Consider the following 24,494-nt stretch of genomic DNA (forward strand, 5'->3'; position numbering starts at 1 on the left):
TGAGGCCTAGGTCTGCCAACTTCCAGGTGATGGCTGGAGACCTCTTGGGATTACAACTGATCTCCAAGCGACAGATCACTTCACCTGGAGAAGATGACAGCTTTGAAAGATAGACTATATGGCATTATACCCCACTGAAGTCCCTCCCCAAACCCTGCCCTCCTGCTTTCCTCAGGCTTCACCCCCAAATCTCCTCCAGGTATTCCCCAACTTGTAGCTGGCAACCCTAGCGAGGCAGTATAAAAGTCCTGGCCGTGACTCAGTGTGTTACTCATTCAAGGAGGACAGCAAGCTGTGCCTTGCATGTGTGAATGAGCCATGACAGGGATTCGACTTCCATTTTGTAAGGGACGCTACCTAGGTTTGCAAGCCCACCAGTTTAACCCCAGATTCCCTCTTTCCCCTCTTGCTTTCCCCTTGTGTGAAACCAGTGCATTAGGGTTGCCGGCTCCAGGTTGGGAAATTCCTGGAGATTTGGGGGAAGAATCTGGGGAGGGGACTGGGGAGGGGAGAGACCTCCGTGGAGTAAAATGCCATAGATTCCACTGTCTGAAGTAGCTATTTTCTCCAGGGGAACTGATCTCTGTCACCTGGAGATCAGCTGTAATTGTGGGAGATCTCTGGGCCCCAGCAGGAGATTGGCAACCCCATATGGGATTACCAACGTACAGGCAGGGTCTGGAGATCACTCAATTTTATAACTGATCTCCAGATGACAGAGACATTAGGGTTGCTAGCTCTGAGATCAGTTGTAATAGTGGGAGATCTCCAGCCACCATCATGGATACTAGTCATGATGCATACATATTCTCTCTAGTATCAGAGGAGCATGCCTATTATATTTCGTGCTATGGAACACAGGCAGGATGGTGCTGCTGCAGTCGTCTTGTTTGGGGGCTTCCTAGAGGCACCTGGTTGGCCACTGTGTGAGCAGACTGCTGGACGTGATGGGCCTTGGTCTGATCCAGCATGAGTCCAGTAGCACCTTAAAGACTAACAAAAATATTTTCTGGTAGGGTATGGCAGGGTATGAGCTTTCGTGAGCCACAGCTCACTTCTTCAGAAGAAGTAACTCTTGCTCTTTTCTACTACTGCAGACAGACTAACACGGCTACCCACTGTGAATGATCCAGCATGGTCTTTCTTATAGAAGAAGAGTAGTTTTTTATATGCCAACTTTACCACTTAAGGAAGAATCAAACCGGCTTACAATCACCTTCCCCTCCCCTCAACAGACACCCTGTGAGGTAGGTGGGGCTGAGATAGGGTTACCAGCTCCCTCTTTGCCACCGGTGGGAGGTTTTTGGAGTGGACCCTGAGGAGGGCGGGGTTTGGGGAGGGGAGGGACTTCAATGCCATAGAGTCCAATTGCAAAATTGGCCATTTTCTCCAGGTGAACTGATGTCTATTGGCTGGAGATCAGTTGTAACAGCAGGACATCTCCAGTTACTACCTGGAGGTTGGCAATCCTAGGCTGAGAGAGCTGTGACTAGCCCAAGGTTACCCAACTGCCTTCATGTGTAGGAAAGGGGAAACAAATCCAGTTCACCAGATCAGCCTCAGCCTCTTGTGTGGAGGAGTGGGGAATCAAACCCAGTTCTCCAGATCAGAGTCCGCCATGCCAAACCACTGCTCTTAACAACTCTGGCTCTTACATTCTTACATGTAGTTTTTTAAACACTATTTTTGTGCATATGGTGCATGAAGAGTGTAAAACAGAAAAAACGGCATCAAAGAAGCAGATGGGGGAGCATCAGTGATGAAAATGGGTGGAACTAAAAGGGCCGCAGCCCCAAGAAATGGAAAAGATGTGTTTGTTCCTCCCCGCGGAGTCCAATCACCTGAATTGTGGTGTTCTTCCAATAGCATCTCTTCACGCACCGAGAGGCCGGTCATCAAGTGTACAGTAATCATATGCTTTCATTGTGTGCAGACGGGCCCGGCGATGCTCGATGCCTGTTGACTTATTCATATCAACGATGCTTCTAAAATTCTCCTCGTTGAATGGTCCCCTAAATTTTGGAGATCTGAATTACCCGATCTTGTTGCTGAAGTGGAACCCACTCGTTCGGACTTCGGAATCCTCCGTTCTTCCCCACTTTTGTATCTACTGAGCGTACACAGATTTCATTTTCTTCTATTCACGTGCACCTTTATTTGGGTGTGTTTGCAATGTGCAAATGCACACTGGGAGGGAAGACGACAGGCTGTGCGGCCTGATCTTGTGAGATCTTGGAAGCTGAGCAGAGTCGGTACTTGGGAGGGAGACCGTCAAGGAAGACTCTGCAGAGGAAGGGATTGGCAAACCACCTCTGCTTCTCACTTGCCTTGAAAACCCCTTGCAGGGGTTGCCATAAGTTGGCTGTGACTTGACGGCACTTTACACACACACACATGCACACTGCTCAAAAACGCAAAAGAGTAATCTTGATGTATGTGACTGTGGTCATTTATGCATGGGTACTTGGACTCCTGTCTGACTCACTTGTTCCTTGGAGTTCTGCATGAGTTTTCCGTCCATTAGAAATGACCTCGCTGCCAGCCCTCACAATGTCCGGGTCTTCCCGTTCCTCTGTTAACCTGACTCTTCCCTCTTCCCTGAGCTTAGCCCGTCTGAAATCTCCATGCAGAAGGCAAAGCACTGGACACAGAAGCTGGCTTTTTCTCACAGCCAGTCACAAAGCAGTGTGTAAAGAGGCGGGGATTCAAATGCTTCCTGCTTCCTGGGAGCGCTTTCTGAGCAAAAGAAAGGCTTTTAAAAAGGATTTTTCCACCACCCCTTGGATTTTTCCACCCCCCTTCCTTTTAGATTGGTCCATTTTTTGTTTTTTGTTCTTAAAATGCTTTTTTATGCAGCAATTGGATTTGGGGGGGGGTTCTCTCACAGCGAGCACTGCGAAGTAAGCCAATTACAAAGCAGCATTTCAAGGGGCGGGGACTTCATTTGAGCTTGGAGACTGCTGGTGCATAAATTCCCAACAGGAAAGTGTGGGTACAGCAGCAACAAACCTCAGGCAAAACCCCCATGCATAAATGGCCTGTATCCAGATTTTCTCTGAGTGAGGGACCAAAGCACATGCGTACATCAGCCATTCAAAAAAGATCTTGATGCAATTATGCACATGGTCCTATCATAGGGTTGCCAGGTCCCTCTTCGCCACCGGTGGGAGATTTTTGGGGCGGAGCCTGAGGAGGGCGGGGTTTGGGGAGGGGAGGGACTTCAATGCCATAGAGTTCAAATGCCAAAGCGGCCATTTTTCTCCAGGTGATCTGATCTCTATCGGCTGGAGATCAGTTGAATTAGCAGGAGATCTCCTGCTACTACCTGGCAGTTGGCAACCCTATCAAGATGGGCTTTTTTTGCAGGCCACATTGGTAGTGTAGAGAAGGTGAAAGCACTAATGAGAGCCAACATGGTGTAGTGGTTAAGAGCGGAGGACTCTAATCTGGGTTGGTTTCCCCACTCCTCCACATGAAGCCAGCTAGTCACAGTTCTCTCAGCCCCACCTACCTCACTGGGTGTCTGTTGTGGGGAGAGGAGGGGAAGGTGATGGTAAGCCGCTTTGAGACTCCTTAAATGCAAAGAAAATTAGGGTATAAAAACCAACTCTTCTCCTCCTCCTCAAAGAATTAGAGTGTAATAGTAGCCACGCTGTATCAAACCTATGGTGTTCCTTTTCAGCATCCTGCCTCAAACAGTGGCCAGTCAGATGCCACAGGGGAAACAACAAGCAGGAAATACCGACAACGGTCCTTCCTTGCTGAACTGCTCCCCAGCGTCTGACAATCCGCGGCACTCTGCCTCTGAACCCAGAGGCCCCATTCAGCTATCGCAGATGATAGCCAGCAACAGTTCTAGGTGGGTACAAGAAGCCAATCTTTACCCAGAAACTAACCCTCCTATAAACTACCCAGAAGTGGACAGCTTACATCCTCTTTTAATTAGGGACGTCCTTCTCCTTTAAATAGACAGGGGAACATGACCTGTGCGTGCACCGCTGTGTTAATTGGTTAGCCGCACTAACCTTGAGGAGGACTCCCTCTCCGGCTGGACTGGCAAACGCTCCGAATGAATTCAAATATGACAGGCTTCAAAGTCAAGCACCCAGCTCTTTGACCTTGGCATCTCAGCAGCAGCGCCAACACACCCCTCAGAGCGTCTCCTGATGCCCACCCTTGTGTATGAGGATGGTGGGCAGGGCCTTTTCCTAGCAGGCCCCACTCAGGAATAGCTCCTCCCACCTCACGGCACTGCCAGTCAAGTGGGCAGAAGGGCCAGCCTGCTGCCATCCAGCTTGACGGTGTTGGCCACCGTCCTTGCACACAATTCCACGCATCGACGCCTTACTCCAGTGCATCTTTGCCTCCACGCACTGAGCCCTTTGGATTCAACTCCTTATTTTTGGACTTTAGGATCGCTAATTACTGAACACCTGACCTGGATGGCCCAGGCTAGCCTGATCTCGTCAGATCTCAGAAGCTAAGAAGGGTCAGCCCTGGTTAGTATTTGGATGGGAGACCACCAAGGAAGTCCAGGGTTGCTGTGCAGAGACAGAGGAAGGCACTGGCAAACCACCTCTGTTAGTCTCTTGCCTTGAAAACCCCATAAGGGGTCGCCATAAGTCGGCTGCGACTTGACGGCACTTTACACACACACACTAGTATACTTTATACTTGTTGTGAATGTTTGTTCAAGTGTCTGTTGTTATAACTTGAACCTTAAACCTTAACTTAACTTAAACTTAAACCTTCGGATTCAACTCCTTATTTTTGGACTTTAGGATCGCTAATTACTGAACAATATCCTTTTGGCTTATAACATCAGCCTAGTAAGGCTTGCATGTTTAGTATGTGGCTGCTGTTTTCCATATGTGGTTGAGTTGGTTCCTGTTTTTTATTCATTTTGTGGCGACTACTAGTATACTTTATACTTGTTGTGAATGTTTGTTCAGGCATCTGTTGTTATAACTTGATGCGTTGTAGTCATATTTTGTTAGGATATAGTAAATTTGTATATATTGCAGTAACAAATTAATATAATTGTATGAGTTTGATTTTAGTTAGTTATATTGTTAGCCTTCAGGGCTGCACAATCTTTATCCAGTTACTGAAATTCAGCACGAGATTTCTAGTCTTGAATTCCACAACCTCCAGGTAGTAGCTGGAGATCTCCTGCTATTACAACTGGTCTCCAGCTGACAGAGATCAGTTCACCTGGAGAAAATGGCCATTTGGGCAATTGGACTCTATGGCATTGAAGTTCCTCCCCTCCCCAAACCCTGCCCTCCTCAGGTTCCACCCCAAAAACCTCCTGCCAGTGGCGAAGAGGGACCTTGCAACCCTACTGAAGGCTCAATAAGATTGGGGACCCCTGCATTAGGGGAAGGCACTGCTATTAACAGGCTGTATCCATGGCCTCCCTCCCCTCCCTTCTTACCTATATACTTATATTTAGCTATTGTATTCCCCATCCATTCCCTTACTGATAGGGTTGCCAACCTCCAGGTAGTTGGAGATTGCTTATTTGTACCCTTTTTCCTGTGCTGATTTCCAAACCTATATGGTATAGGCACAGAGGTGCCCTTGTTTTTGATTTACTGCTGGAAGTTGGCAACCCTAACAGTCAGTGATGAAGAGTGGAGCATTTTGTATTGTGGGGATGGGGGGTGGGCTTATGAAGTTACCCTTAGGATGCGAATCGGGCTGTTACAAGCCTGTTCTTATTTTTTTCCGCCGCTGACGCATGTGTAGTTTCCCGGAGCGTGTTTACAACCTTGCTAAACCGCATCCCTTCCAACAGCTTAATCAGAGCGTTTAGCTGGGAGAGCAAACTCCCGGCAAATTTGGAGGTTCCTGCTTGATTATTTCAAATCAGTACATAACCTTTTCGATGTTCGGAAGTTGGCAGGTGCGCCGGGCCATCTGGGTGCTGGAGCCAGCTGCAGATCGCACGCCACATGAACACTGCTCCTGCTATGCAAGAAAAGAGCAATGTTGCTGGCTTGGGGATGGTGCGGTACCCCAGCGCAGAGGGATGACAGTCCGCCGAGATCTTTTCCCACTGTTTTGCTAGAGTCATCAGTTTCCCAGTAGCCCTTGTTTGCCGAAGAGACTGCATTTGGAGCGATTGGGCCTCCGCGGTTTGCCATTCATTCGTGGCTCTGCTGATGTTCACATTCCGTAGATGAATGAGCAGCGGGTTGCAGCAGCTTGGGTGGGGGGAGAGAAGCGCCGGAATCTATCTCCCCGTCCGTTTCATCAGGGTATGCTCTCTGCAAGGATTGTAATGTAACCAGGGCCCTGTTCACACATTGGGGGTTATCATCTCTCCAAAGCTGCAAGTTGCCACTTGCAGGTGCGAATGAGGCATCTCAGATCCGACGCTGACGCAAGTGGAGGCTGGAGAGGGTGACGAAGCACACTGTCCCTGCATTTGGGTTGGGAGCTGAGAGGAGATTGCCGGTCACCGCTAAAGATATGAGAATTTCCCCCATGCTGCCACAACTAACTGAAAAACTCTGTTCGGCCCAATGCTACATATGTTTACGTGGAATGGATGCTCTGGAAGCTCTGGCTGGAGAAAGATTATGCTTCCTTACATAAGAGCCCCGTGGCGCAGAGATCTACCTAAGAGCCCCATGGCGCAGAGTGGTAGGCTGCAGTACTGCAGTCCAAGCTCTGCTCACAACCTGAGTTCGATCCCAACGGAAGTTGGTTTCAGGTAGCCGACTCAGCCTTCCATCCTTCCGAGGTCGGTCAAATGAGTACCCAGCTTGCTGGGGGTAAAGGGAAGATGACTGGGGAAGGCACTGGCAAACCACCCCGTAAACAAAGTCTGCCTAGGAAACATTGGGATGTGACGTCACCCCATGGGTCAGGAATGACCCGGTGCTTGCACAGGGGACCTTTACCTTTTACAGAGATCTGAAAGTTGGCATGAGGCTGGCGTAGGGTTGCCAGGTCCCTCTTTGCCACTGGCGGAAGGTTTTTGGTGTGGAGCCTGAGGAGGGCGGGGTTTGGGGAGGGGGGGACTTCAATGCCATAGAGTTCCATTGCCAAAGCAGCCATTTTCTCCAGGTGAACGGATCTCTATTGGCTGGAGATTAGTTGTAATAGCAGGAGATCTCCAGCTAGTACTTGGAGGTTGGCAACCCTTGGCTGGCGTATGATTGCCAGTTCTGGGTTGGGAAATTCCTGGAGATATGGGGGGTGGAGTCTGGGAGGGCATGGTTTGGGGAGGGGGGGACCTCAGCACGATATAATGCCATAGCATCCATCCTCCAAAGCAGCCATTTTCTCCCAGTGAACTGATCTTGGTCGTCTGGAAATCAGTTGTAATAATTGGGGTCAGCAAGCAAATTTTCTCCAGGCCAGATTGGCCAGGGATGCTGGAGGGTTTTTTTTTTTTCCCAGGGTTTGGGGAGGCGAGGGACTTCAATGTCATTGAGCCCAATTGCTAAAGTGGCCGTTTTCTCCAGGTGAACTGATCTCTATAGGCTGGAGATCAGTCGTAATAGCCGGAGATCTCTAGCTAGCACCTGGAGGTTGGAAACCCTATACATATTGTAGTGAGAGAAGAATCTGGTCTGTGATGCTCCACTTTCTCCTTAGAGGTGGCATTAGACACTGTTGAAGGACTGTCGAAGGCACTCTGGGAGCACCCTGGGAAATGTAGTCCACATGTAGCCTGGGAAAAGCACCATTGCTGGCATGGCATCTGAATCACTGGGGAACAGAAGGGCAGGTTGGGAGGGAGACAGCCTACCTTCCTGCCCACCCTGCCAACCCCAGCTGCCATGAGGCTAGGGGTGGGGTGATTCTGAGAATATTGCAAAACAGCTTATTTTATTAGTGTGTACCCTCTGGTGAGGCTAGAACTGCCACCCACCAGGTGGAAATCTCCTGGGATTACAACTGATCTCCAGGTGATAAAGATCAGTTCCCCTGGTGAAAATGGATGCTTTGGCCAACCCTAGGTGGGGCAGGATGATGGCCATCTGTCAGCAGTGCTGATTCTATGACCTTAGGCAGTTCATGAGAGGGAGGGCATCTTGGCCATCTTCTGGGCATGGAGTAGGGCGTCACTGGGTGTGTGTGTGTGTGGGGGGGAGGTAGTTGTGAATGTCCTGCATTGTGCAGGGGGTTGGACTAGATGACCCTGGTGGTCCTTTCCAACTCTATGATTCTATGCACATCTGAAGGTGTGATAGAGCCATTACTATTCATGATGCATGTACATATTTTCCCCCATCTCTGATCAACTTGTAGATTTTCAAAGTACCGGAAACCATGATGGTTATAAGAAAGAAATGAGCGTACATACCCCATGACCATAGGAAGATGCGTTATACTATGCAAGGGCTAAACCATAGGAATGTCATTCCCAATGGCTGCGCTCCAAACCTTTAGAGGAGACAGCGGGAATCGAACCCGGAGCCTTCTGCCAGCAAAGCAGATGCGTTACCTCTGAGCCACAGTCCCACCTCATGCCAGCTTTCAGATCTCTGTGAGGGAGTATAATCTCTCTCCGGCCAGAGCTTTCAGATCATTTGCACGTAGGGTTGGGCCAAAGACCGTTTTCCAGTTAGCGAAATTTCAGCAGTAAAATTTGCATATCTCTAGTGGCGACTTGCAAACTCCTCTCAGCTTGATCTGGAATTGGCTCTAAATGCACTGTTTTACTCAGTAAGCACTTGGATGAAGCTTGTCTGTTTTCGGAGCGTTCTCTCCACATATTGTGACATATTGTGTGTCGACGGTGGCGCGAGCATGTGCAAAATTGTATTGCCTCGTGGGAACTGTGGTTTAGATGCGATTGCCTGGCGACCCTTCAGTAGCACTAGCCATGCGAGAGAACGGCCTGAAAAATTACATTCTCCTCCACCCTCCATGCCAATGAATACACCTGAAACCAAGAGAGAATTTAGATAGAAAGCCGGTGTGGTGTAGTGGTTAGAGTATCAAACTAGGATGTAGGAGGCCCAGGTTCGAATCTACCCTCCAAAGCATCCATTTTTTCCCTAGGGAAACTGATCTCTGTAGTCTGGAGATGAGCTGTAACGCCGGGAGATCTCCAGGCCATACTTGGACGCTGGCAGCCCCACCCACAGCCCCTCGCCTCCTTCCTGACCTCCTCCGGCAGGCCGTTCCACAAAGTGGGAGACCACAGGGAATTAGGGTTGCCAGGTCCCTCTTCGCCACTGGCGGGAGGTTTTTGGGGAGGAGCCTGAGGAGGGAGGGGTTTGGGGAGGGACTTCAATGCCATAGAGTTCAATTGCCAAAGCGGCCATTTTTCTCCAGGTGATCTGATCTCTATCGGCTGGAGATCAGTTGAATTAGCAGGAGATCTCCAGCCGCCACCTGGCAGTTGGCAACCCTAACCATGGAAGCTTGCTGGGTGACCTCTGGCCAGTCACACACTACATATGTACTGTACATATGAAGCTGCCTTCTACTGAATCAGAGCCTTGGTCCATCAAAGTCAATATTGTCCGCTCAGACCGGCAGCAGCTCTCCAGGGTCTCAGGCAGGGGACTTTCACATCACCTCCTTTCCTGGTCCCTTTAACTGGAGATGCCGGGGATTGAACCTGGGACCTTCTGCATGCCAAGCAAATGCTCTATCACTGAGCCACAGCCCCTCTCAGCCTCAGGGTTGTTGTGAGGATAAAATGGAGGAGGCGTGCTCCTTTGAGTCCCCAACTGGAGAGAAAGGTGGGTTATAAATGAGGTTCAATAAAAAGAACTAGATCTGGTGGGGGTAGCTACTACCAACTGCCAGGTAGTAGCTGGAGATCTCCTGCTATTACACATAGAGATCAGTTCACCTGGAGAAAGTGGCAGCTTTGGCAAGTGGACTCTATGGCATTGAAGTCCCTCCCCTCCCCAAACCCCGCCCTCCTCAGGCTCCACTCCCAAAAACCTCCCACCGGTGGCGAAGAGGGACCTGGCAACCCTAGGTGGGGGGCAATTTTCAGTAAAGTTTTGGTGGATCTTTCCAGTTATGCAAACGGACTTTCTTGTACTTGCTCTTCGTGCATCTCTTTCTTTGAATATCGACGTTCTGTACTCTTTACTTATAAAAGCTTGCTGACCTCCTGTTGTGAAGGATGTGAGCCATGAAAATCTTTGGATCTCTTCTCGATACAGGGTGGGAAATAGAGACCTTTCGCAGGGGGATCCAAATGGATCCCCAGATGCAAGATAAAGGGAGGTTTTTTTTTTAAAAAAAAGCACATTGTATTCACGTTATTAAGAAAAACCCCTCCAGAATAAAAAAAAACCTATTCTCTTAATTGGGTTTCAGGCAGGCCCGTCTCTGATTGGCTTGCCGGTAGAAGGGGGCATGAGCCCCAAACTGTTTTTTAGGTCCCTAGTCAATTCCAGCCGCCCAAGACGGATGACGGTGCTCTGTCTGGTTTGCGGTAATGAGAGTCACAATCTAGCACTTATCTAGGGGAGTGTCAACAAAATCAGATTAAAATGATTCATGGAAGGGAGGAAGTTCTTCTTCAGAGCGGCCCTGATTTTGTTAACGCTTGCTCGGCGGCTGATTCTGCTGTTGGAGTTTTGCGTTTTAAGGTATCCCTATTAAGGGCTGAGGACAGGGACAGCATTCTCGAAAGGCGGTGCTATATAGCTAGATAGGGTTGCCAGCCTCCAGGTACTAGCTGGAGATCTCCCGCTATTACAACTGACCTCCAGCCGACAGAGATCCCCTGGAGGAAACGGCCGCTTTGGCAATTGGACTCTATGGCATTGAAGTCCCTCCCCTCCCCAAACCCCGCCCTCCTCAGGCTCCGCCCCCAAACCCTCCCACCGGTGGCGACCCTATAGCTAGAGTTGCCAGCTCCGGTTTGGGAAACACCTGGAGATTTGGGGGGGGGAGCCTGAGGAGGGCGGGGTTTGGTGAGGAGAGGGTCTTCAATGGGATTAATGCCATAGAGTCCACCTTCCAAGGAAGCCATTTTCTCCAGATGAACTGATATCTATTGCCTGGAGATCAGTTGTAATCCCAGGGGATCTCCAGCCACCAGCTGGAGGTTGGCAACCCTATGGTGAATGCATGCTCTTAATTATATTGTCATTTATGTTGAGCAGCTCTAAACTCATCCCAGAGCACCCAGAATGATAGCGAGAGGCCTGAAAGTTCAATAGGTTCCATTCTTCACGCACTGGCTGATCTTTGGCCAGTCGCTATGTCTTATCCTAGCCTACCTCAAAAGCTTGTTGTGAGGGTAACTGGGAGAAGAAGCAACGTACATGAGAAGAACACTACTGCATCGGACTTAAGCATATGTGTGATCCAGTGTTAGGTTGCCAGTGGGGTTGTCAGCTTCCAGGTGGTGGCTGGAGATCTCCTGCTATTACAACTGATCTCCAGGTGACAGATTCAGTTCCCCTGGAGAAAATGGCTGCTTTGGCCATTGGACTCTATGGCACTGAAATTCCCCCCCTCTCCAAACCCCACCCTCCTCAGGCTCCACCCCCTGGGACATGGAAGTTCTATTTTTTCCATTTGTATGAAGCAGCTGCATAGTTAGCATGCCATCTTGTTTAAATGAAATTGTGATGCATGGTTTTAAATGTCATGGTTTAATCTTGTATTTATATTCTCATTTATTGTAATTATTAGTGTTGGAAGCTGCCCTGAGTTCGGCTTGGCCGGAAAAGGGTGGGGTGTAAATCAAAGCAAATAAAATAAACAAATAAGGCTTAAGGGACCTCGGCTCCAAGAATTTATCACATCACCCCTTTAAAGTCTAGCTTGGTTACCTTTACCACATCCTGTTGCAGTGAGTTCCACAAGCTCAATATGCAGTGTGTGAAGAAGCATTTTCCTTTATCCCTGTTCTACTATTAAGGGAAAGGAAGAAAAAGAAGAGTTGGTTTTTATGCCCGCTTTTCTCTCCCAAAAGGAATCTCAAAGCAGCTTACAAATTCCTCCCCCCCCCCACAACAGACACCCTGTGAGGTAGATGGGGCCGAGAGAGTTCGGAGACACCTGTGACTTGCCCAGGGTCACCCAGCAGGCTTCATGTGGAGGAGTGGGGAGACCAACCCAGTTCACCAGATTAGAGTGGGGAATCGGACCCAGTTCTCCAGATCTCACTGCTCTTGACCACTACGCTGCTTTCTCCACCCCATATATACACCCCTCTGAACTGATAAGGACAGATTTTTTAAAAGCCCAACAAGCAAGGAACTGAAGGAGAACCGCTGGCCCCGGAGTTCTTTTGGGAGGGCAGCTTGGGGTTCTCGGCCTTGGCCCTGGCGCCTTGGCCACAGATGGTTCGGGCCTCCAGAGGGGCCGAATGCCAACTTTTCCTCTCTTCCCCCCCCCCCCTTTCTCTGCTGGCTTCTCTTGGATTCTCTCGTAATGCCGCAGCGTTCTGTTGAGCTAATTGGTGTTTTTAAAAAGTGTAAACATGACGAGGATTCGCAGCCAGAATGCGTATCTGCCAAGCCGCTGGCAAGAGGTGTTGCTGACAGTGAGAAAACTCGATCAGGTTTCCTCTCTCCCATTTGAGCACGCATGTATGCGCCCGCCGATCTGTGGGGTGATGGAGCAAGGACCCGGTCATAGGGGGTGGGCACGGCCTCACTAAACTGCATAGTGGCCCCGTAACCTGCATGGCGACCCCCCAAATGGTTTAATGAAGTCTTATTTAAATCAGATCTTTTACCTTTTTAAAACAGATCTTTTAAATCAGGCTTTTACCAAGCATACTTATTACCCTATTACTCAGTCTGTAGGATTGCCAGGTCCCTCTTTGCCACTGGTGGGAGGTTTTGGGGTGGAGTCTGAGGAGGGTGGGGTTTGGGGAGGGGAGGGACATCAATGCCAGAGAGTCCAATGGCCAAAGCAGCCATTTTTTCCAGGGGAACTGATCTCTATCGGCTGGAAATAATTTGTAATAGCAGGAGATCACCAGCTAGTACCTATCAAACCCCCAGTTGTGGGTCCTTGAAAATGGGCCACTGCTGAAGTTTTCGTGTTTCTATGACCTATGAAGAAGAAGAGTTGGTTTTTATATGCTGACTTTCTCTACCACTTAAGGAAGAATCAAACCGGCTTACAATCGCCTTCCCTTCCCCTCCCCACAACAGCCACCCTGTGAGGTAGGTGGGGCTGGGAGAGTGCGACTAGCCCAAGGTCACCCAGCTGGCATCGTGTGGAGGAGTGGGGAAACAAATCCAGTACACCAGATTAGCCTCCGCTGCTCCTGTGGAGGAGCAAGGAATCAAACCCGGTTCTCCCGATCAGAGTCCGCCGCTCCAAACCACCGCTCTTAACCACTACACCACTATACCACGCTGGCTCTCAAGGCACAACTCCCCCCCAATTCCCTCTTGTGTGCAAAGCAACAGGCTAGTCCTCTACTGCCAATATTCAGGGACGGAGGGAGGGTTGCTGACCAAGGGCTGGAAACCCCAGAAGACAGGGGGAGTGGAACTTACCCAAATGTTGACCAAGGGCTGGAAACCCCCAAGGAGACGGGGAAGACGGAACTTACCCAGATGGTGTCTGTCCACACCATGATGTCATTTCCAACTGCATAGCTGTTTTTGCAGCTGGAAGTGACATTGCATTGTGGGCTGACACTGTTTGCTCCTCTCATTTCCCCACCACTGTGCTATTGAGCGGTGGCGGGGGGACCATGGCAATCAGCAGGAGTGGGCAGCCTGTCCTGCCTAGGGGAAGGGAGGACGTAGGGTTGCCAGCCTCCAGGTACTACCTGGAGATCTCCTGCTATTACAACTGATCTCCAGCTGATAGAGATCAGTTCACCTGGAGAAAATGCCCACTTTGCCAACTGGACTCTATGGCATTGAAGTCCCTCCCCAAACCCCGTCCTCCTCAGGCTCTGCCTCCCAAATCTCCAGGTATTTCCCAACCCAGAGCTGGCAACCCTACCCATCAATATATGCCAGTCTTCTCAATGGGGCAAAGAGCAGCTGTTTGGGGTAGGGTTGCCAGGTCCCCCCTCCCGATGGGTGGGAGGTTTTAGGGGGCGGGGCTGAAGCAGGCACATGCGGGCACGTACACATGAGGACAGCCCTTCTGGTTTTACTTCCAGAAGCGCTGCATTGCCGCGGCTGATTTAATACTGCCAAAGCAATCGCGGCGATTAGGCGCTTCCGGAAGTAAAACCGGAAGTGCCGTCATAGCAGCTAGGTGGACAATTGCTCGCCAATACCACCCACCTGGCAACCCAGGTTTGGGGTCATTTCAGGTTGGGAAAACGACGCCTCAGTGGCCAGCCCGTTGCCTCGGAGGGCCAACAAACAGATCCTAGGGGCCAAGGCCTTGTCCTGGTGTTGCCTCCTAGCACTAGGATTCGGATCCTGGATTTCCTCTGGATTTATACGGGTGCATCAGTTTGGGGATCATGCTCAGGGCTGACCTGCCTAACCCGGGACTGCTCTCTGATGGGAGCAACGTTTCGGGGCAGTCGCAGCGCCACGTTCCAGCCAATCGTCCAGGGCCGCAACGCAGACCTCGGACGGGTGCCGTCCCCTTCTCGTTCCGCTTGTTTGCTCTTCCTTTCCTTTCTCCTGCCGACACCTGCTATCTTTCCGCTCCCGTTAATTGCCTATCGATTGCTAATTACCAGCCATTTTCCGATCGTTTAGTTCTCGTTAGGCGTGGCAGGGCCTTGACAGTTTGAGCAGCCTACTGGAACATGTTGCCTCTTGCGGAGCAGTCCCGATGGCTCGTGGTTTTTTTTTTTTTTTTAAACCTCCCTCTCCTCTATAGCTTGGATGATCTGATTTGGTGGAACTTTTCAAGGTAAAACAGCTTAGGCTGAAAAGATTTTGGTTTGGCCGTTTTTTTGTTTTTTGCATATATAGATATCAGGGAATGTCCTGTACCAGTGGTTATAAAAGTGTCATAATTCTATTATACATGACTCAAGAGTAGAAAAGAGCAAGAGTCCAGTAGCACCTTAAAGACTAACAAAAATATTTTCTGGCAGGGTATGAGCTTTCATGAGCCACAGCTCACTTCTTCAGATACCAAAGAAAGGTATCTGAAGAAGTGAGCTGTGGCTCACGAAAGCTTATACCCTGCCAGAAAATATTTGTGTTAGTCTTTAAGGTGCTCCTGGACTCTTGCTCTTTTCTACTACTGCAGACAGACTAACAGGGCTACCCACTGTGAACTGACATGACTCAAGAGAAAATTGATTTTTCAAAATACTATTCTTAGAGGACTCTATGCAATTCTATCTTAAACCAAGCATGAGATTCATGAAGAGATTGGGCAAAATTTGGAAGGGAGAGGCAAGAGTTTTGGTAAAACTAACATCTCAGGATTGTGTGTATGCTTGGTGGGGTTGCCAACTCTGGACTGGGAAACTCTTAGAGGTTTGGGGGTGGAGCCTGGGAAGGGTGCAACTTGGGGGCCTTCAGTGGGGTACAGTGCCATACAGTCCACCATCCGAAGTGACCATTTTCTCCAGGAGAATGGATTTCTGTAGTCTCAAGATTAGTTGTAATTCTGGGAGAAGGCCAGGCTCCACCTGGAGATTGGCAACCGTAGCTTTTGGAGGGGGCGAGGTCCCTAGCAACCATCTGGCTTTTGCCTCCCATAAACATCCTGGTTTGCGTCTCTCCGATTCCCTGAATATTAATTCCCTCGGGTGATCAGTGTTACGTTTTGAGCAGTGGTTCTTGTTTTAATCCCGTCCTTTCCCCCAAGGAGCTTGGGGTGGCACACATGATTCCTCCATTGTGTAATCACAACAACCCTGCCAGGTAGGCTGAGCTGAGGAGAAGAAGGAGGAGGAGGAGGAGGAGTTGGCTTTTATATGCCAGTTTTCTCTACCCTTTTTAAAAGGAGAATCAAACCAGCTTACAATCTCCTTCCCTTCCTCTCCCCACAACAGACACCTAGTGGGGAGGGGCCGTGGCTCAGTGGTAGAGCATCTGCTTGGCATGCAGAAGGTCCCAGGTTCAACCCCCAGCATCGCCAGTTTTAGGGACCAGGCAGGTAGGTGATGTGAAAGACCCCTGATTGAGACCCTGGAGAGCCGCTGCCGGTCTGAGTAGACAATACTGACTTTGATGGACCAAGGGTCCGATTCAGTATTAGGCAGCTTCATGTGTTCCTGTGAAGTCAGAGAAAGACTTTTTCAGCACCTGCAACTTGAGATCTTTTGAAGATGCTGAGGGGCTGTGGTTCAGTGGTAGAGCATCTGCTTGGCATGCAGAAGGTCCCAGGTTCAATCCCCGGGCCGGCATCTCCAGTTAAAAGGACTAGGCAAGTAGGTGATGTGAAAGACCCCTGCCTGAGACCCTGGAGAGCTGCTGCCGGTCTGAGTAGACAATACTGACTTCGATGGACCAAGGGTCCGATTCAGTATAAGGCAGTTCAGGTAGGTGAGGCCGAGAGAGCTCTAAGAGAACTGTGACTAGCCCAAGGTCACCCAGCTGGCTCCATGTGGAGGAGTGGGGAAACCAACCTGGTTCACAAGATTAGAGTCCAATGCTCAAGTGGAGTAATGGGGCATCAAACCAGTTCTCCAGATTAGAGTCCACCATTAGAAAGAGAGAGAGAGAGAGAGTGTGAGAGTGTGCTACTGGCCCAATAAGCATCAGAACCAAGTGTGGACTTGAACCTGGGTCTCCCCGATCATAGTATGACACCCTTTCCACTCTGCCGCACTAGTTATTCTCCTGCTCTGCTCTCCCAAGGTATCCCTCTCTTTGCATCCCACAGCCCAGTTCCTCAATCGGGCCCCTTGAACCCGCTTTCCCCCCCTGCCCTCTCCCTCCCTGTGGTATCTGATGCCTCCCTCCGGGGATCCGATTAAGGGGAAGCCAGCAGAAAAATAACGGTGGGGGGGGAGAGCAATTTGAATATCGCTGAAGCACAAAATCGGCTGATGCTGCAGTGTTCCGGAACAAATGGCCCGGCCCTCTTTGGCTCGGTTTCTCTGCCTTGGTCATCACGCACAGCGCTTGGCAACAGACTCCTTCACGAACCTGCTCCCGATTGCCAACATTTGTGTTTGTTATAAAGACGTGAAACCAAAGGTCCGATCCCCCTAAGAATGCACCGAACCTCCCTTGGGACACGGGGCAAGGGTTCCCAAAATGGTTCGGGGCTTCTGTCGGAAAAGCTTCAAAATATTTGGCAGGAAGGGGGAACTCCAGATCCCAGGTGGACTTCACATCGGACCAAATCCAAATTTAGCTGAGGCTGGTATTGCAAACCCTCTCCCCAGGTAGGGTTGCAACCTCCAGGTAGTAGCTGGAGATCTCCTGCTATTACAACTGATCGCCAGCTGATAGAAATCAGTTCCCCTGGAGAAAATGGCCGCTCTGGCAATTGGAGTCCATGACATTGAAGTCCCTCCCCTCCCCAAACCCCGCCCTCCTCTGACTCCGCCCATAAATTCCCACAGGTGGCGAAGAGGGACCTGGCAACCCTACTCTCCCCCGAACCAAAACTGCTTCCCTGGCAGGGTTGGTGTCAGCCGACCCTCAGGCGGGGCAGCTGCCGGGACCCAGGACCTCTGGAGGGGTCTACTCCTGACAACTCCCCAACACTCCCTTTCCCTGGCCACTCACTGGGGAGTGCTTTACCACCTGTGCTCCAAGCTGCGCACAATGCCCTGTACCACAAGGGAGTGGAACGATGCACAAACAGGTAGTGAGACACATAGGTGAGGGAGTGGTGAGAAGAAGGAAGAGTTGGCTTTTATATGTTGATTTTTTTCCTACCTTTTAAGGAGAATCAAACCAGCTTACAATCTCCTTCCCTCCCTCTCCCCACAATAGACACCTTGCGAGGTAGGTGGGGCTGAGAGTTTGGAGAGAAGTGTGACTAGCCCAAGGTCACCCAGCAGGCTCCATGTGGAGGAGTGGGGAATCGAACCTGGTTCTCCAGATTTGAGTCCGCTGCTCCAGCCCCCCCCCCCCCGGGAATTCTTTACCTAGGGCACCCCACAATCTGGAATCAGCCCCGTCCCCTGGTTTCCATTTCAAATTCTTAAAACATTTTACGGCCTCTGCCCGAAACTAGTGTTGCCAACCTCCAGATGCTCTCTGGAGATCTCCCACCATTACAACTGATCTCCAGACAACCAAGATCAGTTCCCCCGGAGAAAATGTTTGCTTTTGGAGGGTGGACTCTATGGCATTATACTCTGCTGAGGTCCTTCCCCTCCTCAAACTCCATCCTATCTATGCCCCACCTCTAAAGTCTCCAGGTATTTCCCAACCTAAAATAGGCATCCCTACCCTAAACTGACTCGGTGGTGGCATTAGGGAAGGCACTTTCCCTCGCCCCTCCAAGGCCCATGTTGGCAATATGCGGGGCAGAAGACTGGCCGAAATTAATTTGAAAAAAATAAATGCATACATCTCACCTTGTAATCCTATCCCTGTCTGAGGCAGCTCACGCCGAGAGAAAGAAATTAATGGAAAGCAGAACCCGAGCTAAAAATATATAACGGCGCGGCTCGGAAACACAGCGGCAGGAAAGCAAGCCAGAATTCAGCCACAACCCGAGATTAAAAGATGGATGCCCACCCAGCGCTTTGATAAGGAACACAGTTTGATAAAGAACACAGCTGAGAACATTCATTGCCAGGCAAATGGGAGCGGGGGTGAGTGTGGTACACTCAATAACAGCAGAGTGTGGCTTTTGCGCACGAATGCAACCTATGGGGACAGGAGGCAACGGTAGTTCATCTTCAGAAATGAACCGATTTCCTTAATTCCATTCCTTTAGGATTCCAAGAGTTCCCTTTCACACTGCCCTGCATTCCACCTTTTCTGTATTATGGTTTAGGAAAATTTCTGGTATTAATGTCAGAACTGGAACATGCGTCACTTCGCTACGTTGTAGGGTCCTGTTTCCAACAGGGGTCAGTCAGATGCCTCTTGGAAGTCCCCCGAGAAGCCCCTGCTGGCAACAGCCCTCCCCTGCTGACGGCTTCCCAGAATCTGACAATCTGGAGGTCTCATTAGGCTATCAGCAATTGATCTATCTTCCATAAATGGATCAGTCTCCCTTTTAAATCGATTTAAGCCAGTGGTCGTCGTTGCTTCTTGTGGCAGTGGGTTCAGAACATAAGAATGTAAATACATAAGGAAAGCCATGCTGGATCAGACTGAGGCCCATCAAGACCAGCAGTGTGTTCCTACAGTGGCCAACCAGATGCCTCTAGGAAGCCCACAAACAAGCTTCCTAGAGGCATCTGGTTGCCCACTGTAGGAACAGCAGCATTATTCTGCCTGTGTTCCTCAGCACCTAATATAATAGGCAGGCTCCTCTGATCTTGGAGAGAATAGGTTTGCATCATGACTAGGATCCATTTTGACTAGTAGCCATGGATAGCCCTCTCCTCCATAAGGACATAAGAAAGGCCCTGCTGGATCAGACCAAGGTCCACCAAGTCCAGAAGTCTGTTCACACAGTGGCCAACCAGGTGCTTTTAGGAAGCCCACAAACAAGACGGCTGCTGCAGCAGCATCCTGCCTGTGTTCCACAGCACCTGATATAATAGGCCTGCTCCTCTGATCCTGGAGAGAATAGGGACGCATCATGACTAGTATCCATTTTGACTAGTAGCCATGGATAACCTCCTCCATGAACATGTCCACTCCTCTCTTAAAGACTTCCAAGCTGGCAGCCATCACCACATCCTTGGGCAGTGAGTTCCACAATTTAACTATGTGTTGTGTGAAGGAAGACTTCCTTTTATCTGTTTTGAATCTCTTACTCTCCAGTTTCAGCAGATGACCCCACGTTCTGGTATTATGAGAGAGGGAGAAAGGTTTATCCTGGTCCACCCTCTCCATACCATGCATAATTTTATAGACCTCTAATCATATCTCCCCTTAACTGCCTTCTTTCTAATCTAAACAGCCCTAAACATTTTAACTGCTTCTCATCGGGCAGTTGCTCTAGTCCCCTGATCCTTTTGGTTGCTCTTTTCTGCACCTTCTCCACAGGTAAGCTGTTATAAGAAGTCATATTTCCTTGGGGCTATCTTGAGTGTACTTCCCTTAGTTCATATACATCTTTCCTCCATACACACGAAGAACCGCTACTGGGGGGAAAAGCATATTGAGGCAGTATGTGTAGTGGTTAGAGTGTTGAACTAGGATATGGGAGATCCAAGTTCAAGTTTCCATTCTGCCATGGAAGCTTGCCGAGTGGCCTTTGGCCGGTCACACACTCTCAGCTTACCCTACCTCACAGGGTTGTTGTGAAGATAAAAGGAGAGGTGAACAAAGTAAGCCATTTTGGGTCCCCCCTGGGAAGAAAAGCTGGCTATAAATGAGGTATATCTAACTAAATACAATGGTATTGAGATTGCATTTATGTGGTGTTACATTCACATGTCCAACACAACATACACATGTTCATATAATGATGCACAAAATAGACATTGTGGTGCAATTGTATGCACAGTCACATGTAGATTGCTTTTGGAAGTATTTTATCCTTGCACACATGCGCATTGATAACGTAGCGGGGGATGGCTGTGCATCCAACCGAAGGAAACAGCACCACAGCAGATCGGGCTGGCAATTCGCTTTGGGCGCCATTCGGAAGTGAAAATAGATCGTTTCTGCGTCAAAAACTGGGTCATTTGTAGAATTTTGGAAGAATCCGTAATAAGAATGATTGAAATAATGTCTGTGAAGCTGTTGGAACATTCTAAAATGTTGCTTTGACGATTATTTGGATACCTCCATCCGGGTGCACTGCGCTTGGCGGAGTGCAAGAAGAGAGGAAGTTACAATTAAAAACTGCCATAAGGGAAATAACAAGGGAGGTAAAGCTGAAGGAAAGAATCTACATTCGCTCCATTTCCATTTGTGTGCAGGGGGATAAAACGACCACAGGGCCTTTTGCTGGCGGGACTCTTCTTTTCCACCAGCAGAGGGAGGATCGCATTTTGGAATTCTCCCCGATGTTGAAAGAAGAGCTCCCTGCAAATAGAAAACTGGCTCAATATGTAAAGCGGGGGTCCCCAGCATGGTGCGCCATGGGCGCCATGGCACCCACTCATACCTTTCCGGTTTTTAAAAAGTGGGTGGGGCCAGGTAAGGCTTTTGCCCAGCAGTGCTTCTGATTGGCTGCGTGAATGAAAAGGCATCCTGCTAAACAGTGCTGCTGCCTGAAATGCTGAAGGTTGCTATTAGAGTCATGCACTACCCTTTCTCCTTGACATTTTTTGGGGCTGGCGCCACCTCCTGCAGCAGCCATTTTGTTGTTGCCCTCACGTTGGGGGCCGTGGCTTGCACAGGGGACCTTTACCTTTAATAAATTCTAAGCATTGTTATAAATAACTACAGATCAATAAATGTCCAGCTACGAATGTGCCTGGAGACTGATTTTTTTTTTTAAACCCTCTCCTGTAAAAGCCCAAAGAAGGAGATCTGTTTAATTTGGCTGATTCTCTGCTTCAGCCGCCACCCAGGCCTTTGGCCAGCGGGATCATTGCTCAGCGACGCAGCTGGAAATCCACCTTGTCGACTCGGCTCTGAGAGAGGCAGCCGGTGGAGTCACAGCAGAGTTGCTGGAGGAAGGGATTTGGGTAATCCTGCGGTCCGGGGCGCACGTGACCATCCTTTGCGGGTCCCCGGCTGCCGGCTGTTATGTAACCTGCTTGTATCCCGGTGCCCTGAGTGGGCGAAGACGTTGCGTCGTGCTGAAATGGAAGTGACATGGAGCAAGACTCGCTGGCGTTGTGCGGGAGGCCTTTCTCCCACCGGAGTGTTTGTTTGCAGGAGGCAATGCATGCGTCTTGCATTCTCCAGCTCTTGGCATCGTCCCAGAGGAATGGTGCTTCTGCACAGGCAGAAGAGATGCCATCAGGTTTTGAAGTTTCCTGAGAAGCAGGAGGCTGTGTGCGCACATGGCTGTGTGTAGATCACACACACACACACACACACTGGAGTGAAGAATCCTAGAATCATAAGAGTTGGAAGGGACTACCAGGGTCATCTAGTCCAACCCCCTGCATGATGCAGGAAATTTACAACCACCTCCCCACACACACACCCAGTGACCCCTACTTCATGCCCAGAAGATGGCCAAGATGCCCTCCCTCTCATGGTCTGCCTGAGGTCATAGAATCAGAAGAAGAGTTGGTTTTTATATGCCGACTTTCTCTACCACTTAAGGGAGAACCAAACGACTTACAAGCACCTTCCTTTCCCCTTCCCACAACAGACACCCTGTAAGGTAGGCAGGGCTGAGGGAGCTCGAAGAGAGCTGTGACTTGCCCATAGTCACCCAGCAGGCTTCATGTGGAGGAGAGGGAAACAAATCCAGTTCGCCAGATTAGCATCCGCTGCTCATGTGGAGGAGTGGGGAATCAAACCCGGTTCTCCAGATCAGACTCCACCGCTCCAAAGCACCGCTCTTAACCACTACAACTTGCTGGCTCAGTACAATCGACTACAGGATCCAGCTTCCTGAGATTCTCTGGTTTTGCTATGTTGACAAGCAAGCTTCTAGCCCTCTGGGTTTTGTAGTAGTAGAAGAAGAGTTGGCTTTTTATATGCTGGTTTTCTCTACCTTTTTTAAAAGGAGAATCAAACTGGCTTACAATCACCTTCCCTTCCTTTATCCACAACAGACATCTTGTGAGGTAGGTGGGGCTGAGAGAGTTCGGAGAGAACTGTGACTAGCCCAAGGTTACCCAGCATGCTTTATGTGGAGGAAACCAATGTCTGGAGGTTCACCAGATATGAGTCTGCGGCTCATGTGGAGGAGTGGGGAATCAAACTCAGTTCTCCAGAATAGAGTCCACCTCTCTTAACCACTACACCACGCTGGCAAAGATAACAAGAGGGAGGGGCTGTGGCTCAGTGGAAGAGCATCTGCTTGGCATGCAGAAGGTCCCTGGTTCAGATCACTGGTCCATCAAAGATCAATATTGTCTTCTCAAACTGGCAGCAGCTCTCCAGGGTCTCAGAGGGAAGTCTTTTACATCCCCTACGACCTGATCCTTTCAAACGGAGAGCCAGTGTGGTGTGGTGGTTAAGAGCGATGGACTCTAATCTGTAGAGCCAGGTTCGATTCCCCACTCCTCCACATGAAGCCTGCCAGGACCGGGTGACCTTGGGCTAGTCACAACTCTGTCCAAATTCTCTCAGCCCCACCTACCTCACAAGGTGTCTATTGTGGGGAGGGGAAGGGAAGCCATTGTAAGCCACTTTGAGACTCCTTAAAGGTAGAGAAAAAGTGGGGTATGAAAAACCAACTCTTCTTAGATGCTGGGGATTCAACCTGGGACCTTCTGCATGCAAGCGGGTACACTACCAGTGAGCCAAGGTGGTTAATAGCCGCCCACTGATTAATGCACAGTGCAATCCTAAACAGAGTCCCATCTTTCTAGGATCATTGAAGTTAACAGCCTTAGAAGGGTGTAACTCTGCTTAGAATGGCATGGCACTGTTAACCTTTGTGCTTTTTGTTTCCCATAAGAGCATGAGAACAGCTTTCCTGGGTCAGATTATATTAGGGATGCCAGCCTCCAGGTGAGACCTGGGGATCCCCCGGGCTTACGGGCTCATCTCCAGACTGCAGAGGCCAGTTCCCCTTGGATAAAAAGGATGTTTTGGAGGGTGGACTATGGCATTGTGCCCCAATGAGGCCCCTGACCTCCCTAGGCTCCATCCCCAAATGTTAATGAGTTTCCCAGCCTGCATCTGGCAACCCTATCTCTCTCATCCTCTGCCGGTGACCAGGGGGAACCTGGCAACCATAGAATCATAGAGTTGGAAAGGACCACCAGGGTCATCAACCCCCTGCGCAATGCAGGAAATTCACAACTACCTCCCACACACACACCCAGTGACCATGCCTTGAAGATGGCCAAGATGCCCTCCTTCTCATGATCTGCCTAAGGTCATAGAATCAGCATTGCTGACAGATGGCCATTTAGCCTCTACTTAAAAACCTCCAGGGAAGGAGAGCTTACCACCTCCCGAGGAAGCCTGTTCCACTGAGGAACTGCTCTGTTAGAAAATTCTTCCTAGATCATAGGTTAATCCAGTCAAGCATCTCGTTTCTAAACATTTTTTTACCACATGCTTGAAATGTTTGAATTGAAACAACGAGCTCATAAAATTTCGGTCTCGGCCCTTAAATGGATGTTGGCTTAATTCAAGGTGCTGCTTTTCTTTGCTGTTGAGCGGCTGTGTTATGGTTTTAGTTTATTGCATACTTTGTGCCATCTTGGAGTTTCAGCCGAAGGTGGGGGGGATATATAAAAATAAATGCAACACTCCATGGGAGTTCAATGTGGGATTTCACTCTCAGACTTTTGGAAAGCAAACTTCTTTACCATCCCAGTGAAACCTTGGGTGAAGTAATAGAATCATAGAATCATAGAGTTGGACGGGACCACCAGGGTCATCTAGTCCAGCCCCCTGCACAATGCAGGAAATTCACAACTATCTCCCACACACACACACACACACACAGTGACCCCCTACTCCATGCCCAAAAGATGG

The 24,494-nt window shown here is 49.6% G+C and overlaps 1 protein-coding gene across 1 annotated transcript in view; it reads left to right on the forward strand.

Moving 5' to 3' along the window:
• The window catches only part of CADM3 (cell adhesion molecule 3), a 195,147-nt gene that overhangs the window by 44,942 nt on the left and 125,711 nt on the right, over positions 1 to 24,494 (forward strand). The window lies entirely within an intron of this gene.

The sequence above is a fragment of the Euleptes europaea genome, chromosome 7, assembly GCF_029931775.1.
Source record: "Euleptes europaea isolate rEulEur1 chromosome 7, rEulEur1.hap1, whole genome shotgun sequence".
In the NCBI taxonomy this organism is placed as follows: Eukaryota; Metazoa; Chordata; class Lepidosauria; order Squamata; family Sphaerodactylidae; genus Euleptes; species Euleptes europaea.